Source organism: Microcebus murinus, chromosome 18 (genome assembly GCF_040939455.1).
Source record: "Microcebus murinus isolate Inina chromosome 18, M.murinus_Inina_mat1.0, whole genome shotgun sequence".
NCBI lineage: Eukaryota > Metazoa > Chordata > Mammalia > Primates > Cheirogaleidae > Microcebus > Microcebus murinus.
Window position 1 is genome coordinate 18,398,427 of NC_134121.1, and position 16,291 is coordinate 18,414,717.

Below are 16,291 nucleotides of genomic sequence, written 5' to 3' on the forward strand. Positions count from 1 at the left end.
TGCTAATCTGACCCAGCAATTCCACTCCTAGATATTTACCTAAGAGAAATGAAAACAAATGTCCAAACAAACAACAACAACAACAAAAACTTAACACAGAAATATTCATAGCATTTGACTATTCATTATAGCCAAAAACTGGAAACAGCCCAAATACCTCTCAACAGGAGAAGACACAAATTGTGGTGTGCTCATGCAATAGACTATCGTTACTCAGCAAGAAAAAGGAGCAAAGTACCGATGCATGCGGCAGCATGGGTAAATCTCACTGAGCTGGACACACACGAGTGAGTATTTAGTATATGATTCCATTTCAATTAAGTTCTAGAACAGACAAAACTAAATTTATGGTTTAAAAAAAAAAGAAGCCAGACCACTGGTTGCTTCTGTAGGAGGTGGTTGGGACTGACCAGGTAAGGGTACAGGGAGCTTTCTGGAGTGGTAGAATTGATCAGGGTATAAGTGGCATGGGTGTATCCATTAGTAGAGGTATATGGTTAAGATTTGTGCATTTCCATGACTGGAAATTTTCTAAAATCTGGTGACACCTAGACAGTTATTTGCAAGAAGCGTAAGCTAGTCGGCCCTAAAACGTGACCAAAATCCGGGAAAATATGCACACTCGCAGGTGTGCACGCACGAGGAGGTGGGCTCCTGCAGGTAGGTGCGCACGCAGACAGCTCCCCATTCTTGCAGCCGCCCAGGAAGCATCCCCGCCCTCAGTGGCCAAAGAAGTCCCTCCTGGGGTCTGCCCTAAATCAGACGTGCGCTGCCCTGGGGCTCCCTGTCCACTGGATGGAGTGAAAGGGCTGCTGGGCGGTGACACCCAAGGAGATGGCGTGTGTCCCAGCCACATCTGGAGCAGGCAACGTGAGTGGGGTCTACGTGGAGACCAGAGACGGCTCCCCGGGACCCACAGAGCCCCGACAAGAGCACTGCTGAACCTCCCTCCAGAGGTGGCTATGGGGGAATAAATATCTGTCCTCTCCTGTCCCCACTGCAGAGCTTTCTGGAAGAAGGGACACCAAGCCTCCCTGCTGATGTCCTGGGGGGGGGGGCCAAGAAGGATCCAACATCCTTCCCACAGGAGCCGCCTCCCTCCTGCATACAAAACTGGTAGATCCAAGGGGGCCTGACACCCCCGCACTGAACCCTGACAGAGGGGCAGTCTCCCCGTCCAGCCCAGACAGAAGAGAGGGGACAGGAACCAGGAGCACACAGAAGAGCTGGAACCAGGCCCGGGGCAGAGCTGCGAGCTGGAGCAGGGGCCAGGGGGAGCCCAGCCCAGCTCTGCCCCGAGGGACGGAGAGGGAGAGGAGAAGGCTCCCCAGTCTCCACTCTCTTTCCTGGCACAGGGAGCTTGCACACCTGCCTCACCTACCTCGGAGGGTCTCGGGGGCATCTGTTGGTCTGGAAGAGCAACACACTAAAGGAGCAGGGCAGGACCACGACTTCCTGCTCACCCCGACAGTGGGAACCCAAGCCTCTGCTATCCCCTTCTGGAAAGAGGGTCTGAGATGGGGCTGCCTTCAGACTCACAAAAAAGAGGGGTAGACGAAGCCGGGCAAGGGCCACCTCCCAGCCGCCTGAGCCAGCACAGGGCCTGGTGGGACTCCAGGGACAAGCCTGACAGTTCCAATCAAGGTCAGATCAAGTCCCAGCAGAGTCGACTTCTACGAAATGCCCCGTGTGCACGCTGTGAGCTTCGAGACAATCGAGGGTCGGCCCAAACCCCTTCACTTCAGGAAGCCTGGAAAGCTTGTTGTCTGTGGACCCTCGGGGCAGCCCAAGCCCCACGCTTCCGACTCCCCCCCCCCGCCCCCCCACAGCCTTCCCCACTCCTCTCCACCCCACCGAGAAGCCGCACTGCACATCTGAGCTTTGTCACATGCGGAGCCGTGTGGTTTCTTCTGCGCAGTCAAGGCCCCCTGTAGGCAGCAGGGTCTTTGAGGGTGGGGGCCTGCAGCTTCGGTGTGACCCCACGGGACCTAGCACGATTCTGGGCACACAGTCGGCCTTCCCTGAATGCCTGTTGATCCATCTGGGCATGCAAACCGGATTCGTGGAAAACGTGGGCCTGGAGACAATTCCAGCCTTCCCACGGAGGCAGCCCCAAGCCCCTCTCCCAGCCCGCCCTGCGCCATCCAGTTGGAGCCCTGGCTGGGAACTGGGCTCTCATTCAGCCCATCTGCTCAGCATCTCTTTGGTTGCCTTTTTATCAACTTCGTATTAGGAAAAAAAAAAAAATCCCCCTGAAAAACACAAACAGCAAAGAGGTGGGGGAGGGTGTGTAGAGGCCCAGTGGCAGCAGGCGTGGGGGTGGGGGAGGCTCTCGGGGGAGGCCAGCTAGTGCTTGGCTACGGGAGGGGGCTGGCCCCGGGTGTGTGGGGGTGAGATGAGATGAGTATTTCACCAGAAATAGTTTGGGTCTCAGAATTTAACTTGCTCTGTTCTCTACTGCTTCAGTGGCGCCTTGGGCGAGCCATTGCCAACCTCTGGGCTTCCAGTTTATCTAGAAAGGAAGTGGATTGTCCGTCCCTGACCTTCTGTGACCCCCAAGCTAATCAACCAAAGGGGTATTCCTGCAGCCCCCTCCCCGAGCCTGCCTTGCCAAGGGAACCAGGTGAGGCCCTCTCCTGCCCCAACGTTCGGGGGGGTGGAGAACCGATGCATGAACCCCCTAGAGCCGGGGACCTCAGACAGAGTCCAGTCTCCACCCCAGGGCGTCTCAGGTCTCCGTATGCAACAGCCACCTGGAGAGGCTGGGAGGTGTCAACCACGCACATGCCTGTCCCACACTCAGAGACGGGCATGGCTGGCAGGAGCCCAGGTCTGCTGGGATGTCAGATTCAGACAAAGCCAGAATCTTGGAACAAGGTCCTCCAACCCAGATGTCCCGTACAGTCAGCAGCCATAAACATCTCCCAGGCACCCACCCAAGCCAGGGCCTGGGGACCCAAAGAACAGGACGCAGTCTCTGCACTCGAGGAACTCAATGTAAGGGGAAGAGTCACACAACCAGCCATGCGGAGGTGCGATACTATTTGATAAGTGCAGACACAAAAGAGACACTCCCTCTGCAGGCGGGCAGGCTGGTGTAAGGTAAGGATTGTGGTTTTTAAATCCCTCATGGGCAGTTAGCGTTGCACAAAGGGGAAAAAATGTCCTAGCCACAGATAGAGGCCTAATTGTGGCCACAGGCTGTCTGAGCCACAGGATACACCCCAATGACAGTCACAAAGAGACTCCTTAGTCGGGGCACAACACACACTGTCCCCCAACAGCAACCACAGAAGGGTCCCAACCCAGTCTGAGTCCCCAGGACAAGCCCTCATATCTGCCTCAGTTCCCAGCTCTGGCCCTGCCCTTGGGGTAAAGTCACAGGCTGGGAAATCCCTAAACTGAGCTCAAAGAGAAGGACAGAGCATTGGTGGGGTGTTGGGGGCAGGGAGGGAGGTCTTCTGGCTGAGGGTCACTGAGGTTTCCCTGAAGGTTGCTGCTCTGCTCTGGCTTTGCCTGAAGCGCCCTCCCTGACAGCCTGTGGTGGCCAGCGCAGAGCAGGGACAGGAACCCAGGGGATGTTCACACAGTGGTTTTCTTTCCTTTTTCTTTTCTTTTTTTTTTTTCTTTTGAGACAGGGTCTCACTCTGTCACCCTGTCTAGAGTGCAGAGTGCAGTGGTGTCATGAGGCCCTGCAGCCTCAAACTCCTGGTCTCAAGCAATCCTTCTGCCTCGGCCTCCCAAGTAGCCAAGACTATAGGTGCTCGCCACTATGCCCAACTGATTTTTCTATTTTGGGTAGAGACAGGGTCTTGCTCTTGCTCAGGCTGGTCTCAAACTCCTGGCCTCAAGGGATCCTCCCACCTAGGCCTCCCAGAGTGCTAGGATGACAGGTGTAATCCACCACGCAAGGCCAGCAAAGCATTTTTCGAATATGTTCACCGGCCATCCCTTGCTGGGGTCTGAATTTCACCACCTGCTCTCTGGCCTGCATCACCTTGGACCCTCCAGGCTCCCTCCTTTCAACATTTGCACACACTCAAGTCTCCCCATCTTAGGAGTGACGTCTACACCCTCTGACTTGCACCGTCTCCACCCGCTCCTCAACACGCTGCCATCCGCTGTCTGCCCCATCCCTCCCCAGGACTGGTCTGAGCTGCATCCCCCCGCACCCGCCAGGCCCTGAGCCCAGTAGCCGCTGTGCAGTGCAGGCCACATTGCACTTGGCCTCTCCGCAGCAGGTGGCCCAGCTGCCCACCCCTCCCTCCCTATCTCAGTCTAGCCTCCTCCACAGAGAGCCCAGCCCAGCCTTTGCCTGGGGGACCCCCGCATGGTGCCACCCAAGAACCTCTCCTCTTCTCACTCCACCCTCTCCCTGGAGAGCTCACCCATCCCAAAGCTCCAGCTCCCTTCCCTGTGACAAAGACTCCCAGACCTTTCCCTCCAGCCCACACCTTCCTTCTGCACCCGGTCTGCTCACTGACAGCCCATTCATGCCCCAGGCACATCCAACTCGGGGCTTAGAATTTAACCCTCTCCCCACCTCCCAGGGCTACCTCTTATCTCAGAGAATGGCAGCACCAGTATCCACTTGCTCCAAACCCAGAGGGCCATTCCTGCCTTCTCCTTGGGCCCTGGGAACTAAAATAAAATCTTAAGCCCCCCTTGCTGAATGAATGGACCCCTACTGGGCTAAGAGGAGCCCAGAAATAGCCTACAGCTGAGTTGCTGGCCAGGAGAAGGGAGGTCAGACCAGCCTCATTGTGCCCCCCTCCCTTCTTGGAGAGCCTTGCAACTCAGGCCTAAGGCTATGCAAGACAAACCTGCAGGTCCTCAATTTATACAACAAATCACTTGAGACCAGGTGTAAGGCCTGTGGCTTATCTCTGATTAACAGACTTCCTAATCTTGAAACACTCCTAGCCTTTAGCCAAAGCTTCATTTCTTTAGCAAATTACAAATCAAAGAGTCTTTAAGATGTCCCACCTTTTAGGGCCACTTTGAGATGTCCCACCTTTTAGGGCCAAACCTATGTACACCTTCCATTGATTTACAACCTTAAGAGTAATCCCTGTCTCCCCGAAATGTAACCCAACCACAAGCAGTCCATGTACCCAAGTCTTCTTGAGCGTGCCTCTGGGCCATGGTCCTCAACCTTGGCTCATAATAAACCTCTTTAAATTATTTTACAGAGTTTGGCTTCTTTCCTTTTGGCACCCCAAATCCTCACATCTTCATTAGTTTACTACTTGGGGAATCTGAGCTCAGACCACTTCTGAAATAACCCCATCAGACCCTCGAGTCAGGCCTCTGTCTTCTCCCCTGGACTCCTGCAGGGCCACCCCCTCATCTACTTCCCACTCTCCTCCCCATGCATCCTCCACACAACAGCCCCGTGATTTTTCCAAAGTGCCACCATCTTAATCCTCTGGGTAAAATCTTCAATGACTTAAGTGCCCTAATTAGGATAAACTCCAAACTCTTGAGCAAAACTTCCAAGTGTCTGTTTGATTGGGTCCCCACCTACAAGCTCAGCCTCTGCAACCCTAACTTTGGAGGCACCAGCCACGCTGGTCTTCTTCCAGCTCCTCTTGGTGCAACCTTCTGTCTTGGTGGCCTCAGGGCATTTACACCTCCTATGGCAGTGCTTCTCACGCTGTCATGTGCTGTCATGTGCATACCAACCGCTTGGAAGTGTTGGTACAATACAGATTCTGCCTTGGCGGTATGGCATGGAGCGTGAGATTCTGCATGTCTGAGGAGCTCCCAAATGGTGCAGGTGAGGCTGCTCCCTTGGCCTCACTTTGAATAGCAAGGATCTAGAACATTCTATTCCACTCTGATGCCACCGTTGCCTAACTAACTCCTATCCAACTCTTAAGGGTTCAGCTTAAATATCTTCTCCTCAAAGAAGCCTTACCTGACCCTCTCCAAGACTAGGTTAGGGTCCCACACCCCCTAACCCCACACTCTCCCTGAGCTATGCTGTGCTTCTCCTTTAGAACATTTCATCACATCTAACTGTCCATCCCTCCTTTTTTAAAAACAAAGAACTGAGTTATTTATTTAATTACATTAAAAATATAATATAGATATGACTTAACTTTTTTTTTTTTTTTGAGACAGAGTCTCACTTTGTTGCCCAGGCTAGAGTGAGTGCCGTGGCGTCAGCCTAGCTCACAGCAACCTCAAACTCCTGGGCTCAAGAGATCCTTCTGCCTCAGCCTCCCGAGTAGCTGGGACTACAGGCATGCGCCACCATGCCCAGTTAATTTTTTCTATATATATTAGTTGGCCAATTAATTTCTTTCTATTTTATATTAGAGACGGGGTCTCGCTCTTGCTCAGGTTGGTTTCAAACTCCTGAACTCAAACGATCCACCCGCCTCGGCCTCCCAGAGAGCTAGGATTACAGGTGTGAGCCACCGCGTCTGGCCTATTTTATTTTTTGAAACAGAGTCTCACTTTGTTGCCCAGGCTAGAGTGCCATGGCGTCAGCCTAGCTCACAGCAACCTCAAACTCCTGGGCTCAAGCAATTATCCTGCCTCAGCCTCCCGGGTAGCTGGGACTACAGACACGTGCCACCGTGCCTGGCTAATTTTTTCTATTTTTAATTGTCCAGGTCATTTCTTTCTATTTATAGTAGAGACAGGGTCTCACTCTTGAAACCAGCGTGAAAGTTGTGTGTCCATCACCCAGATAGTGTACATTGTACCCATTAGGTATGATTTCACCCCTCTCCTCCCCCCTCCTCCCACCAGCATGATTTCCGTTGAGTTTGACTTCTATCTGTGCACATGAGTGCTGATTGGTTAGTTCCAATTAATAGTGAGTACATGTGGTGTTTTTCTATTCTTTCGGAATTTCACTTAGAATGGTCTCCAATTCCATCAAAATTGTTGCAAAAGGTATTAATTCATCTTTTTATGGCTGAGGAGTACTCCACAGTATACATATACCACATTTTATGAATCCATTCATGAACCGATGGTCACTTGGATTGATTCCACATCTTTGCAATTGTGAATTGTGCTGTGATAAACACTCTAGCGTAGGAATCTTTTTGATAAAATGACTTTTTTTCCTTTGGCTAAATACCCTGTAGTAGGATTGCTGGATCAAACGGTAGGTCTACTTTTAGTTCTTTGAGGAATCTCCATATTATTTTCCATAGGGGGTGCACTAGTTTGCAGTCCCACCAACAGTGTATAAATGTTCCTATCTCTCCACATCCACACCAGCATCTATTGTTTGGGGACTTTTTGATAAAAGCAATTCTCACTGGGGTTAAGTGATATCTCATTGTGGTTTTGATTTTCATTTCTCTGGTGATTAGTGATGTTGAGCATTTCTTCATATGTTTTAGGCCAATAGTCTATCTTCTTTTGAAAAGTTTCTATTCATGCCTTTTGCTCACTTTTTAAACGGGTTGTTTGATTTTTTTTTATTGCTGATTTGATTGAGTTCTTTGTAGATTCTGCTTATTAGCTCTTTACTGGATGTATGGCATTCAAATATTTTCTCCCATTCTGTAGGTTTCTATTTATGCTATGGATTGTTTCCTTGGCTGTGCAGAAGGTTTTAATTCAATCAAATCCCATTTATTTTTGTTGCTGTGATTGCTTTGGGGATCCTCTTCATAAATTATCTGCATAGGCCGATACCTAGAAGAGTTTTTCCAACATTTTCTTCTAGAATTTTTACGGTTTCATGTCTTAGATTTAAGTATGTCATCCATCTTGAATTAATGTTTTTGTAAGTGGTGAGAGATATGGATCTTGTTTCAATTTTCTGCACGTGGCTAACCAAGTTTCCCAGCACCACTTATTGAATAGGGATTCTTTTCCTCAGTGTATATTGCTGCCTACTTTGTCAAAGATAAGATGGAAATATGTGAATGGTTTTATATCTGGGTTCTCTGTTCTGTTCCACTGGTCTATGTCTCTATTTTTGTGCCAGTACCATGTCGTTTTGGTTGCTCTAGCCTTGTAATATAGCTTAAAGTCTGGTAAAGTGATGCCTCCAGATTTCTTCCTTTTGCTTCAGGTTGCTTTGGCTAGTCAGGCTCTTTTCTGGTTCCAAACAAAGTGTAGAATTATTTTTTCTAATCCGTGAAAAATGACGTTGGTATTTTCATGGGGTTTGCTTTAAATGTATAAATCACTTTGGGTGGAATGGACATTTTAACAATGTTGATTCTGCCGATCCATGAGCATGATATGTGTTTTCATTTGTTTACATCATCTGCAGTGATTCAGAGTTCTCTTTGTGGCGATCTTTCACCTCCTTGGTTAAATATATTCCTAGGTTATTTTATTTTCTTTGTAGCTATTGTGAAAGGTATTGAGTCTTTGATTTGATTCTCAGCTTGACTGTTGTTGGCATATAGGAATGCTACTGATTTGTGTACATTGATTTTATAACCTGAGGCTTTCCTGAATTTATTTATCAATTCCAGGAGTCTCTTGGCAGAATTCTGGGGATTTACTAGATATAAGATCATTATCATCAGCAAAGAACAATAGTTTGACCTTCTCTTTCCCCATTTGAATATCCTTGATTTCATTCTCTTGCCTCATTACTCTGGCTAGGATTTCCAGCACTATGTTGAATAGAAGTGGTGACAGTGGACATCCTTATCTTGTTCCAGTTCTGAGCAGGAATGCTTTCAACTTTTCCCCATTCAGTGTGATGCTGGCTGTGGGCTTGTCAGAGATGGCCTTCATCATTTTGAGGTATATTCCATCTAAGCCTACTCTGTTAAGGGTTTTTATCATAAAGTAGTGCTGAATTTTGTCAAATGCTTTTTCTGCATCTATTGAGATAATCATATGATCTTTATTTTTGCTTCTGTTTATATGGTGAATCAAATTTGCGAATTTATGCATGTTGAACCATCCTTGCATCCCTGGGATGAAACCTACTTGGTTGTAGTAGATTATATTTTGGGGTTTTTTTGTTTGTTTGTTTTTGAGACAGAGTCTCACTTTGTTGCCCAGGCTAGAGTGAGTGCTGTGGCATCAGCCTAGCTCACAGCAACCTCAAACTCCTGGGCTCAAGCGATCCTACTGCCTCAGCCTCCCAAGTAGCTGGGACTACAGGCATGCGCCACCATGCCCAGCTAATTTTTTCTATATATATTAGTTGGCCAATTAATTTCTTTTTATTTATAGTAGAGACGGGGTCTCACTCTTGCTCAGGCTGGTTTCAAACTCCTGACCTCAAGCTATCTGCCTACCTCGGCCTCCCAGAGTGCTAGGATTACAGGCGTGAGCCACCACACCCAGCCTAGTGGATTATATTTTGATGTGCTGCTAAATTTGGTTTCCTAGAATATTATTTAGGATTTTTGCATCTATATTCATCAGGGATATTGGTCTGTAGTTTTCTTTTTGGTTGTGTCCCTTCCTGGCTTTGGTATCAAGGTGATACTGGCTTCACAGAATGAGTTGGGGAGGCTTCCTTCCTTCTCAATGTTATGAAATAATTTCTGCAATTTGTAGGTCTTCTTTGTAGGTCTGATAAAATCAGCTGTCCAGTACTTTTTTGTTGTTAGAAGACTTTTTTATTGCTGCCTCAATTTCATTGCTCATAATTGATCTGTTCAAGAGTTCTATTTCTTCCTGACCACAACTTGGGAGGCTGTGTGTTTCCAGGAATTTGTCCATTTCCTCAATGTTTTAGAGTTTATGTCCATACAGATAACAGTATTTAGAGATGATATTTTATCTTTCTGTAGTATCGGTGGTAATACCTCCTTTTTCATTTCTGATTGAGCTTATATGAGTCTTTTCTATTTCTGGTGGATCTAGTGAGAGTCTATCAGTTTTGTTTATCTTTTCAAAGTCCCAACTTTTTGTTTCATTAATCTTCTGTATTATTTTTTTGTTTTCAATTTCATTTGGTTCTGCTCAGACCTTAGTTATTTCTTTTTTTCTGCTGGGTTTGGGTTTGGTTTGCTATTCCTTTTCTAGTTCCTTGAAATGATTCATTTGATTGTTGATTTGTAATCTTTCTGTCTTTTGAATGTAGGCGTTTAAGGCTATGAATTTCCCCTTAGGACTGCTTTTGCTGAACCCCGTAGGTTTTGATAACTTGTGTCCCCTTTGTCATTTAGCTCAAGGAATCTTTTGATTTCCACCTTAACCTCTTCCTTAACCCAATAAAAATTCATCAGTAGGTTGTTTAATTTCCATGACTTTGTGTAGAATTGAGTATTTCTGTTGAAGTTGATTTCTAATTTTATTCCACTGTGGTCTGAGAAGATATATGGTATAATTTCTAATTTTTTTTAACTTGTTGAGATATGTTTTGTTGCCTAAGATGTGATCTATCTTAGAGAATGTTCCATGTGCTGATGAGAAGAATGTATATTCAAAAGTTTTGGGGTAGAATATTCTATAAATGTCCATTAGGCCCATTTCCTCTAGAGTCCCATTTAAATCCAGTCTTTCTTTATTTATTTTCTGCTTAGAGGATCTGTCCCTCTGCCAGTGGGGTGTTGAAGTCTCCAGAAATGACAATGTTGCTGTTTATCTCTTTGTTTAAATCTAGCAGGGTTTGCTTTATGAATCTGGGTGCACCAGTGTTAGGTGCATAAATATTTAGAATTGTTATGTCTTCTTGATAAATTGTTCCCTTTACCATTATATAATGAACCTCTTTTCTTTCTTTCTTTCTTTCTTTCTTTCTTTCTTTCTTTCTTTCTTTCTTTCTTTCTTTCTTCCTTTCTTTCTTTCTTTCTTTTTTTTTTTTTTTTTTTTTTTTTTTTGAGACAGAGTCTCACTCCCTTGCCTGGGCTAGAGTGCCATGGTGTCAGCCTAGCTCACAGCAACCTCAAACCCCTGGGCTCAAGCGATTATCCTGCCTCAGCCTCCCAGGTACTGGGACTACAGACATGTGCCACCATGCCTGGATAATTTTTTTCTATTTTTAATTGTCCAGCTCATTTTTTTCTATTTATAGTAGAGACGGGGTCTCGCTCTTACTCAGGCTGGTCTCAAACTCCTGAGCTCAAGCAATCCTCCCACCTTGGCCTCCCAGAATGCTAGGATTACAGGCATGAGCCACCGCACTCAGCCAACCTCTTTTCTTTCTTTAAATTTTTGAGTTGCAATCTATGTTATCTAATACAAGAAAGGCTACACCTGCTTTCTTTTGATTTTCATTTGCATGTAATATTTTTTTCCATCCCTTTACCTTGAGACTGAATGAGTCTTTATAGGTGAGATGTGTTTCTTGGAGACAGAGAATACTTGGCTTGTATTTTTTTTTTTTTTTATCCAATCAGCCAGCCTATGTCTCTTGAGTGAGGAATTCAAGCTATTCACATTTACTGAAAGGATTGATAAGTGGGATTCATTCCTGTTCATCCTGTTGAGTAGAACCTTGTTGCTTTGTTTTACCTCTTGAGCCATTATTTTATATGGGCTCTGGGCTTAGCTGTTGGGTAATTTTACACTGGTGGGTTTCTGTTGTGCTGATTGATGTATAATGCAAATCTGAGTCATTCCTGCAGAGCAGATCTGGCCTTGACAAATTCCCTCAGTGTTTGCTTGTCTGTAAAAGTATTTATTTCTCCCTCATATAAGAAACTTAGTTTTGCAGGACATAAAATTCGAGGCTGAGGCTGATCATTATTTTATTTAAGAAGACTGAAGATGGGGCCTCAATCCATTCTGGCTTCTGAGGTCTCAGGTAAAAGTCTGCAATTGGCCTGATGGGTTTTCCTTTGTAAGTTCATGATGTTTTCACCTTATGGCTTGCAGGAGTTCCTCCTTTGTGTTGACTTTGACCAATCTGATGACTAATTGTTGTGGTGACTGCCTCTTTGCAATGACTCTCCCAGGTGTCCTTTGAGCTTCTTCTACCTGGATATCTAAATTTCTAGCAAGACCAGGGAAGCTTTCCTCTATTATTCCCTCAAATCGTTTTTCCAACCCTTGGGTGATTTCTTCTTCACCCTCAGGGATGTGTATAATTCTTATGTTTGGCCTTTTTACATCAACCCATATTTCTTATAGGTTTTGTGCCTCCCCTTAATTCTCTGTTCTTTATCTTTGACTGACTTGTTTAAATTGAAGGTGTTATCTTCAAGCTCTGAGATTCTTTCTTCTGCTTGGTCTAGTCTATCTTTAAGACTTTCCACTGAGTTTCACATTTCCTTGAATGAATTTTTCATTTCCAGAAGTTCTATTTGATTTTTTTTTTTAATGATTCAATTTCTTTAGTGAATTTTTCATTTATTTCCTGAATTTTTTCTGTGTGGTTTCTTTGTTTTGGTTTTCCATTTTCTCTTGTATTTCATTGAGCTTCCTTATAATCCATATTTGGAATTCTCTATCTGTGATTTCAATATTCTGATTTTGGTTGGTATCCATTGTTAGACAGCTGGTGTTCCCTTTTGGAGGTGATCTTTTGCTCTGAATCTTCATACTTCCTGAGTTCTTTCACTGATATCTTCACATCTGGAGCAGCTGTTGCTTCTATTTTTAGATAATGTCATGCCCAGTTTAATCTCAGAGATAATAGGTGGTGCTTGTGAGTGAGAATCAACCACACCCTGTATGACTGAGTCAGAAAATGCTGTGAGGACATGCAAATTGAACTCCCTGTCAGTAGCTGGTGCCTGCCAGAAGAAACAAGCTGCAGTGTTGTTTTGGGGTCCTGTGACTGGCTCTAGTCCCTCACAAGAAGCACTCCTAACACTTAGGGAGGCCGAGGCAGGAGGATTGCTTGAGCTCAGGAGTTTAAGACAAGCCTGAGCAAGAGTGAGACCCCATCTCTACTATAAGTAGAAAGAAATTAGCCAAACAACTAAAAATAGAAAAAAATTAGCTGGGCACAGTGGTGTGTGCCTGTAGTCCCAGCTACTCGGGAGGCTGAGACAGAAGGATTGCTTGAGCCCAGGAGTTGGAGTTTGCTGTGAGGGAGGCTGATGCCACGGCACTCTAGCCTGGGCAACAGAGTGAGAATTCCCCAGGTGGTGGTTGGGGACCCAGAACTTCAGGTAAGTCCTAATTCTCTGCCACAGCAGAAGCAGGCAGGGGAGTGCTGCTGGATAGTGCTGGGTTGTGTGAGCTTGCCCTCAGGGTGCACAAAAGCTGTCAAGGCATCTGTTTCAGAAGGAGTCAAAGGTCTGCTCCTAGCTTCTGGGCAAAGCCACCTGGGAGTGCCTGAAGTGGCCCCACCCAACCAGAAAGTCTGCTTGTGGAGGTGGGATCATCTGAGATTCATAATCTGACAGTCTGGAGTAGGCCTCACTCTTCTCCACCTTCCCATGCTCTGAGGTATTCTGCCCCCTGGTGTCTGGCAGCAGGCAGGAGCTCAAACCAGCCTGGCTCCCCCATGCCTGTGATGCAGGCTAGGAAGTTCCCTGCCCAGGATTCCAGCCTCAGCTGAGAGTGCAGCCCTCCAGTGGGGGGATGGGTGCCCTGTGAGCACACTGCAGCTAGGAGCCACACTGCACTCTCCCCTCTGATCTGCCCATGAGGGCTCTCTCACCTCCCGAGACTAATTCACAAATCTCCTCTCCCTGTCCCCAAGCAATGCCATCAAGACCTGGGGGTATGGGATCTGGCCTGAGGGTCCATCCCTGGGTCCCTAAAGATCAATCCCTGACTGTGCCAGGGAGAAACGTGCTGGTCCCGAGTTGTCCATGTGGTGACCAAGTAGGTTCCATGTTCCTCTGCCGTGGGGTGTGCCCCACTCTGATGGAGTCACCAGGCAAGCAGCACCAGAGAGAGCTGACAGGCAGGGAGCTCACACTGCGAGCACCCCTCAGTCTGTTGCAGGACTCCAAGAGGAAAGGTCTGATCCCCACTCTCTTTGGAAACCTCAGTGCGGTGGCTCAATTGTCTCTCTTGGCAGCCACGGGTGGTGGAGGGGAAGGGGAGAAAAAGAGTCTAGATGGAGGAAAGCTAGCACTCTTGTCATGCCCATCCCTCCCTATGGGAGGCCGCCCACCCAGAATGTCCACACACTAGAATCACACAGGTCACCTAGGACCCACCGGAAACCTGTGGCTTCTGCAGTCTAGGCCAGAGTTGGAAAATGTCTCTGTGGGAATGAGTGAGACGAAACCTGAGGAGCTGAAGCCCGCTGGGGAGGAAAAAGGCACATAGTGGGTAGAGAAGCAATATGGTACCTGCCATCCCAGCTTGGGTCTGTGGGGCAGGAAGCACCCGAGGGAGACTGGGAGCCTGGTGCCCTATCCACAAGAAGCTCCCAGCTTACTGGTGACAGCAGCTTCTGGGCTTGTGTGGGCAGGTCTCTCCAGCAGCTTGCATCCATCAGAGATGCAAGGTGGAAGAAACAAACCTCTCCACCTCTTCTCACGGGACTCCAAGCCTCTTGGGGATTGATCTCTGCCAATACCTTGCTCCTTCCTGTCCTGTTCCACAGCTTCTTCCCGTGGAATCTCTGGTAAGTTCTGGCATATTTTCCCTTGGAATTATACTCTATCTATGTTTGTTTATTTGTTTTTCTTTTTCATCTGAAACTTTTCTTTCTTTCTGCGATGATCTGGCAGCTGGTATCTCTCTCTGTTCTGCCATCTTGACTCCCGGAAGTGACTTTAGTTTTGAATGTTCATAGACATGAGAAAGATTAAGTCCATCCCTCATTCTTGACATTATTTTTTCAGCTTTTGGCTCCCTAACTCTACTACAAGCTCCAGAAAGGCAGGGATCATGATATCTTGTTCGCTACGAGGTCCCCACTAGCCAACACTAGGCCTGGCATATTGAAAGCACATGCGGTTAAAAGCTATGGTCTCACCTGCCCTGAATCCATTTCTCCTTCTTCTCATAGTAGCACCTCAAGTTTCCTTTGAGGAGACACCCCTCCCCTGCTCTCAGTTCTTATGTTTTAGGGGTGGTCATGAGACCCAGGTCTAGCCAATCAGAGCTTTTTATCTCTCTGGTCACAATGATTGGTTCAGGGATAGCCATGTGACCTAAGCCAGGCCAATGAACTTCCTCTCTGGGACTCTGTTAGAACTACTAAGGAAAACTTCTTTGCACTCGGGTTACTTAGTGGGTAGGAGCTGCTGTCACCATCCTGCCACTGCAGAGGCAGAGCTTGACAAAGTAGGAAACCAATGCAGAAGAAAGAATGAGACAGATTTTATGGGTGCAGCCATATCTGGCATCTATACTAGCCATTAGAAAGGCAAAAAATTTTCTTTTATGCCTATGCCAAAGTGAGTTATGTTTCTGTCACTTGCAACCAAGAGTCCTGACTAATACCATATTCAAATAAATATTGGGCATTGAATGATTTAAATGAGCACAAAACTGAATAAGGTCAGCCAAGAGAACTCAGCGACTCCCTGGAGACTGTCAGAGTTCTCCCTGCAAACTCCCGCCACCCATGAGGACGGAGACAAGGATCCCACACCCAGCTCTGCAGACCAAGGGGCTAACACTCAGAATGGTGACATGCCTCTTAGCATTACCCTGTGCAAATAAGCCATCCCAGCACCTGGCTCAGATACCAGCACTGGCTTTCAATGCCCCCTGGGTACTCAAAAACGGGGAGAATAGAGCTGTCGTCCGTCAGCCCGGCACTCTGTCCCAGCCCCCTGCCCACTGCTGAACTCCTAACCCACCCAGGGCAAGCTCTGGCTGCCATTCCACATACACACTCCTCACTGTCTATCACAGGGCTCTGTGCACCATGGGCCCCCAATATAGAATGGAAACAGTAAGAAGGATGGTTTTTATCTGCTGCTTTTTTTGGGGGTGTCACCTGGCAACAGATTAGGTCAGGGAAGAGAAGAGGCAACAGGGAGCAGTAGGAAGAGATACCTAATTATTTCCCTGTGAGTCACCTCAGAGCAGAGCCCCAGGACAGAGATAGGTGCTGGCCTAGATGTCCCCTCAGCTGACTCAGGAGGCAGGTGACTTCTTCAGAGCTAGTCCTCACTCACCCCACAAACTGTGAAGGGAGGAGGGAGGGAGGGAGGAGCATGACAGCCTAGGCAGGAACGCTGGCTTAGCTGAAAGTGCCCCTGAGGGCTGGCTCAGGCCTGTGTGGCTCTGCTTTGCCAGAGGGACTGAAAAGTGAAGGGGGAAGGGCATGGTGGAGGGAGGATACTGCCCCTCAGCCCCTTTCCAGAAATGGGAGGGTTCCCAGCCTCAGGCCCTCGGATATGGTCTCCCCAGGAGAGAAGCTTAAGAATGAAGTGCTGATAGGAAAAGAACTACTGGACCGCCACCCCCAGAACCTCCAGGACTGGGGTGTCACGGCCATCCCAGGAGGGCCAGGCAGAGGCGGGCAGACCAGCAT

At 47.5% G+C, this 16,291-nt stretch overlaps 1 protein-coding gene across 7 annotated transcripts in view; it reads right to left on the minus strand.

The window, feature by feature from the left end:
• The window catches only part of RAP1GAP2 (RAP1 GTPase activating protein 2), a 213,677-nt gene that overhangs the window by 96,898 nt on the left and 100,488 nt on the right, over positions 1-16,291 (minus strand). The window lies entirely within an intron of this gene.